This window comes from Palaemon carinicauda, chromosome 11 (genome assembly GCF_036898095.1).
Source record: "Palaemon carinicauda isolate YSFRI2023 chromosome 11, ASM3689809v2, whole genome shotgun sequence".
Classification (NCBI taxonomy): Eukaryota; Metazoa; Arthropoda; class Malacostraca; order Decapoda; family Palaemonidae; genus Palaemon; species Palaemon carinicauda.
The window spans coordinates 116,117,091-116,124,590 of NC_090735.1; the positions used below are offsets into that span (position 1 = coordinate 116,117,091).

A 7,500-nucleotide genomic window follows, 5' to 3' on the forward strand; every position below is an offset into this window, starting at 1 on the left:
ATAAAAAACCCAACAAATAAAAAAACGATATAAAAGTTAAACAGAGAAACGGACAGAGCAAAAATAGCATACGTATTAAAGGTGATGTCTGTCAACCAATGTTCTATAGGCAAATTGACATCTATTTTTGTTCGATAGAATTTAAAACTTCAAATCTTTTTTCGTGCACATGCGTGCTGTACTTGAAAAAGAGCGATGCCTTACGACTCGTCTATTTTGAAGCTCCCGAGAACTTCAAATACCAGTGGTGTTCAAGACTGAATATTCGATGAAGTAAAATATCGTCGATAATCTCGTTTCGTTCGCTTGCATTGAATTAATCCCTTGCGAAAGACTGAGCATACCACGGACAGCGATGCAGTGCAATAGACAAAGCACACCATGAACAGCAATACAGAATAATGGACAAACTACATCACAAACAGTAATGCAGAATAATGGACAAACTACATCACAAACAGTAATACAGAATAATGGACAAAGTACATCACGGAAAGTAATGCAGAATAATGGTCAAAGTACATCACGAACAGTGATGCAGAATAATGGACAACACACTTCATGAACAGTAATGCAGAATAATGGACAAAGTACATCACGAAAAATAATGCAGAATAATGGACAAAGTACATCACGGAAAGTAATGCAGAATAATGGACAAAGTACATCACAAACAGTAATGCAGAATAATGGACAAAGTACATCACAAACAGTAATGCAGAATAATGGACAACACACTTCACGGACAATAATATAGAATATTGGACAACACGCATCCCGAAGAGTAATGCAGAATAATGGCCAGAGTACACCATGAACAGTAATATAGAACAATGGACAAAGCATACTACGAATAGTAATACACAATAACTGTCACAGCTTATCAAGAACAATAATACAGAATACATTACAGAACGTAAAATAGATATCAATATATAATATACAGACCATACAAAGAGTGGTGTATAGTATAATAGATGGCCCATACAGTGAACCGTAACATACTGTAATAGATAAACATACACAGGACCGTAATGCAAAATAATGGACAGACTATATAGTGCACAGCTCATATGACAGGAAGATTATTAAAAAGAAATTTGTTTATGAAACAGTTCTAGTGAGGAGGCGACCTTCTGTCGCTTCACCAATCACCGTACTCAAATGTTGGAAGATTTATAGATATGACTACGAAACGTCCATAGTTAAGAGCTTTTCAGTGAACGGGAGATAATCATTTTTGTTTTAATTCTCCTTTTTTCCTACTTATATTTACGAATCCAGATAACCACGTTAAAATTGTCAGGGTTCCGTTTTTTATATCGGTTCCAAAATGATAGATTTGCGTGAAATGCAGTCATCGTAACTATGTCCATCAAAGTGGCTTGTTTCCACATAATCTGATTTCTATCCAATTGGGTTTGTACAACTTCGTTGAGTAACATAAACCCTAAACATAATAAGATCGTGGTGAAATGGGATATCACCTCAGGTTACAATGGTTTGGAAGGATGGAGGTGAAGTTCTCGTTTCCATAAAAAGAGCCTTTTGCTTTTTCAAAAATCCTCCCTGTTGCTCGGAGACAAGAGAAAGTTTGTCAAAACGGAAACGCAATTTCTGTGTCTCATTGCAAATTTTAACGATATTATTATTCTAGTTTGGATGACCATAAATCTGTCAATCCATTCAGTCAACTTCTGTCCTGGGAAACTGTCTTTTATTTTGGAAGGAAAAAGACTATTTTCTAACGCATTGTGATCACATTAGAGTTGCAATGAAAACTGGGATCGGAAAAAAAATTCTATTCATACTGACTTTGGCTAATTATAACATTTTTATCTAAACTAAATTTATTATTTTGATTCCTGAGCCCAGGTGTATGCTATATTTGTTTGCCATTAATGACAATCGCCAAATTTTCGCACAATATAACTCTTTGAAGGTAAATAATGTTGAAACAGAACCATTCGAATATGGTTCTGTTTCAATGAATAATTTATTTTTACTTCATAACGTAAGTTACCATTTTGTCTCTATGGAAAATAGAAAAAAATAGAAATATCCCCCACAAAAAAAAAGAAAGAAAAAAAAAAACTTCATGGGAGTCTTAAAGAATTTTTACGCAACGGCATTTTTGGTAATGATTCTCATAGACATATCAGAATTAGAATAAATGATCAAAATTCTATTCACAATAAAAATGCCTTGAAGATTTTCATCTCACCGTGGGGGATGAAAGAAACACTTTTGAAAACGAAAATAAGAATAAGATTAATTCGATTAGTTTTTGTCAGCTCCTTCGTACCTTTCAATACCAGTCTGTAAACGAGGACTTTAATGTAAAATATATAGAAGTTTCTGGAAATAACAATGTAATTATTCTTTTGTTTTCTCTTTCATCTCTTTTGATTCCAATTGAATTGATAGACATTCCAAGGGGCGAGCGTAACATGCATCTCAAAGAAGGCAAGGACCTCCGGGCGGCGACGCAGTGGCATTCAAATACCAAGAGGACATATCGGAGTAAAACAGCTTGCATGAATGAGAGAGAGAGAGAGAGAGAGAGAGAGAGAGAGAGAGAGAGAGAGAGAGAGAGAGAGAGAGAGAGAGAGAGAGAGAACCTATGCAGAAATATGTCAGGTTCAAGGCTGATTTTAACTGTGCCGAAAATGGGGCTGAAGTCCCACGCCTCCGTATAAGGACTTTCCCTCACGGCTGGAGGACTTATAAGGAAAACTGCCTCGCAAATTGAAGGCTCCGGAAAGTTAGTTATGGGGGACGTTAGGGAGGATCTTTCTAGGACCTCTGGCTTGTCCTGAGATAAGAAATTTTCTTTTCATCTCAATTAAATCCATCAATTGAGACACTTGTTCTCATGTATAGTTTGTTGTAGGTATATGCATTCAGCGTAATATATATATATATATATATATATATATATATATATATATATATATATATATATATATATATACATATACTGTATATATAAACTTACTGTATATATATATATATATATATATATATATATATATATATATATATATATATACATATACTGTATATATAAACTTACTGTATATATATATATATATATATATATATATATATATATATATATATATATATACGTATACATATATATATATATATATATATATATATATATATATATATATATATATATATATATATACATGCATGTATGTATGTATATATATAAATAGATATACATATATATATATATATATATATATATATATATATATATATATATATGTATATATATATCTATATATATATGTATATATATAAATATATATATATATATATATATATATATATATATATATATATATATATATATATATATATATATATGTTTATATGCATATATATAGTAAAATATATATATATACATATATATATATGTATATATATATATATATATATATGTATATATATATATATATATATATATATATATTTATATATTTATACAAATATATATATGTGTATGTATATATATATATATATATATATATATATATATATATATATATATATACATATATATATATATATATATATATATATATATATATATATATATATATATATGCGTGTGTATATATATCCCCCTATTCAATTAGGAGTGTTTGTTTATATACATATATATATATATATATATATATATATATATATATATATATATATATATATATATATATATATATATACACATTAAATATATACATACACACACACACACACACACACATATATATATATATATATATATATATATATATATATATATATATATATATATATATATATATATATATCTTCGCACACTCAGTGGCATTGCTAGACGTATAACTACTAGATCTGTCTCCGTCCCTTGGGTAGGGGGAGAGGGAATAGTTATACCCTGCTGAGAGGCAAGTGAGTGTGTATGTGTGTGCATATCTATATAAATATCTAACCGTCATTTTTCACGCGGCTCGTACACCAGTATGCATATACCTATTTATTGTAGAGATTTTGATTCTGTATTGCAAATGGACAGAAAATAATCAGGAATAGAAAATATTAACCATACAATTCTAAACACCTTTTTAAATAAAGTTAATGATTATAAACACTTATCTATGTGATGGTATTCAAAGATAAATTGTATATATGGATATGCTCTTGCTTGAGGGTACACTCGGGCACACTGTTTTATCTTATATCTTATTTCTCTTCCTCTTGTTTTGTTAAAATTTTTATAGTTTATAAAGTGATATTCATCTTAATGTTGCTGCTCTTCTTAAAATAATTTATTTTTCCTTGTTCCCTTTCCTCACTAAGCTATTTTCCCTGTTGGGCCCCCTGGACTTATAGCATCCTGCTTTTCCAACTATGGTTGTAGCTTAGCAAGTAATAATAATAATAATAATAATAATAATAATAATAATAATAATAATAATAATATGTAATATGAATAAGTGTGATAAAGGCTCAAATAAATGTTACCATTAGTGGATAGATTGTGTTAAATATTAATGTTTTCACCTGCAATATCTAAACTCGAGTAATATGGCTAGCGAAGTGAATGATTATATCGAGTGATTTTTCACATATAACTATCGATTATCGGATTAAATGTAGATATATACAGCGCAAAACCAGTTTTAATACTTGGCCAGCATCACAGGGATTAAATCTATTTCCATGCAGTTCATGATCTGGAGGGACTTTTAAAACAAATGAATGATTTAGTAGGATTAATAGCTTCATTTGACATATCCGTGACGTCAACCAGTGATCGGGGATTAACAGGGATATTGCATTGAACACGTTAAAGACTACAAAATGTATATCTAATTGTATAAAATTTTTTTTCAATTATCAATTTTCAATATTATTTCATAAACATGTGCCATCAACCGAGGACTGGATAATAATTATATCGTGTTAATATCATTATTTTTATTATCATTATGACTGATATTATCATCATCCTTATCATTACTAACATAGAAATTAGAAAATTATAATGTAGCCAATACAAATGTTTTTCAGCACGAAATCCTTTAAAATGAGGCCCTGAAATATATTTTTAACAATATTTTGATTACTGGCGCATGAAATTTTCTTTCCAAATATCCCATAAATACAAATACTGACGCGAAAAATCCTCTACATATTTGGAATTAATCTAATTTTTCTTTTAAATAACATTATCAGTGTTAATAGATAATATATTCTATTAATCTATCGGTTATAACATCAGCCTAAACCTTGGTATAATCATATATGAATTCCTTATCAATATATGTTTATCGCATATCGACACATTCCAGGAACCTAAATTTAAACCATTAAAAATTTCTGCTATTTCTATCCGTTTTGTTAACTTATAAAAGCACGGCTGAGAAGGAAGAAATTTATACAAAATAAAAAGAATATTTTTGCGGAAAAAAAGGATCATGTCGCTCAGAGATATATACCCTAAAACTTATCTTTATAGAAACTAATTGTCCTGTTCATGAGAATAACTTCTTATCTTTCTTCGTACATAAATCTTGTTCGAGCTTGCCAGAGAGAGAGAGAGAGAGAGAGAGAGAGAGAGAGAGAGAGAGAGAGAGAGAGAGAGAGAGAGAGAGAGTCTAATCAACGTCTTTATTATGATAAAACTTTCTTAATGTTTAAATCTTTATTCTTAAAAAGCAACACTAATCTGGAAAAAAACATTCTTATTTTCTTCAAAAAATAAACAGCTAAGAAGCAGAAGAATCTTGCTTTGATGGACTTATAATTTCTCTTTACAAAGTCCGTTTGTGAACAGTATTATAATACAATTTCTCTGTTCGTTATCTATTACAAATACATTAAATTTAGATGCATGATTTAAACTTTTGACTGGGCTTATCAATAACTTCCTAATGCAGGTTGTTAGAAAGTAGCTAAGAATTGTTGTGTACCTTACAAAATATTAGATCTTTTATATACTTTAGTTGTATGTTTTAAGATCATGCCTCACAAGCAGTGCCTGAATTTCCTGCACAAGACAATCAGGAAGGGATATATTGGTCGGTTAAGGGGGGAGAGCCTGACCTGATTGGATAAGGGGAGAATGAATGATTTGAAGTTCTCCGACATTCTGACATCGAAGGCCATTGACGCCGATATCGTTTATTATAAATAAAGATTAAAAGAATATTCAATTAAAACCAGAAATGTAATTATGTTATAAAAATTAAATAGCATTAAGAAGACCTGCTTCTGATATAAATTTAAAAATGCCACGAGCATTGTACGACACATCATGACCAAGGATCTTGGCAAGGATGAACCTGCCATCCTCACCCCGAGCCTCAAACAAATATCTATTTCTTTCTGTGCTATAAATGGGGCATTCAGTCAACACATGCCTCACTGTGCAGGATACGGGGCGAGCAAAACCTGATTAGTTAAGGGGAAGAGCAAGATATGATTGGTTAAGGGGAAGGCAAAACCTGATTGGTTAAGGGGAAGAGCAAGATATGATGGGTTAAGGGGAGAGCAAGATATGATTGGATAAGGGAAGAGCAAAACCTGATTAGTTAAGGGGAGAGCAAAAACCTTATTGTGGTTGGTTAAGGGGAAGAGAAAAACCTGATTGGTTAAGGGGAAGAGTAAGATATGATTGGTTAAGGGGAGAGCAAAAACCTGATTGTGATTGGTTAAGGGGAAGAGCAAGATATGATGGGTTCATGGGATAGCAAGATATGATTGGTTAAGGGGAGAGCAAAAACCTGATTTGTTAAGGGGAAGAGCAAGATATGATGGTTAAGGGAGGGAGCTAGTCCTGATTGGTTAAGGGGGAGAGCAAGTCCTTATCGGTTAAGGAGGAGATTGATTGATTGATTGATTTGGAGTTTCTGGTATCCCGATTAAGGAGCATAGGCAGACCATATTGGTTAAGGAGTAAAGCAAAACCTGATCGATTTAGGAGGAGAGCAAGATCTGATCATTTATGGGGGTAGAGGAAGACCTGATTGGCTAAGGGGAAGAGGGAGAACTTATTGGTTAAGAACGAAAGGAAGACCTTATTAGTTAAGGGCAGCAAGACCTGATCAGTTAAGGGGAGCAAGACCTGATCAGCTAAGGAGAAGAGCAAGACCTGACCGGTTATAGGAGAGTGCAAGAACTTGATAGGTTAATGTGGAGGCAAGACCGGATTTTTTATGGGCAAGCGCAAGACCTGATAGGTTAATTGGAAAAACAAGACCTCATCAGTTAATGGGAAAAGCAAGACCTAATCGGTTAATATGGAGAGCAAGACCTGATCGGTCATAGGCGAGCGCAAGACCTGATAGGTTAATGGGAAGAACAAGATCCAAATGGGGAGAGCGAGACATCGACGGAGCCTCCCGTGTGCCAATTGCAATTTACTGATAGAATCAGATTCTCAATTGCCTGTTATTGTTTCCTGTAATTCCAGTTAACATTGGGTGAAATGGGCTTCTG

General features: G+C 31.9%; 1 pseudogene; it reads right to left on the reverse strand.

The window, feature by feature from the left end:
• LOC137649759 (protein Wnt-4-like) overlaps positions 1-7,500 on the reverse strand; it is a 158,902-nt pseudogene that overhangs the window by 80,127 nt on the left and 71,275 nt on the right.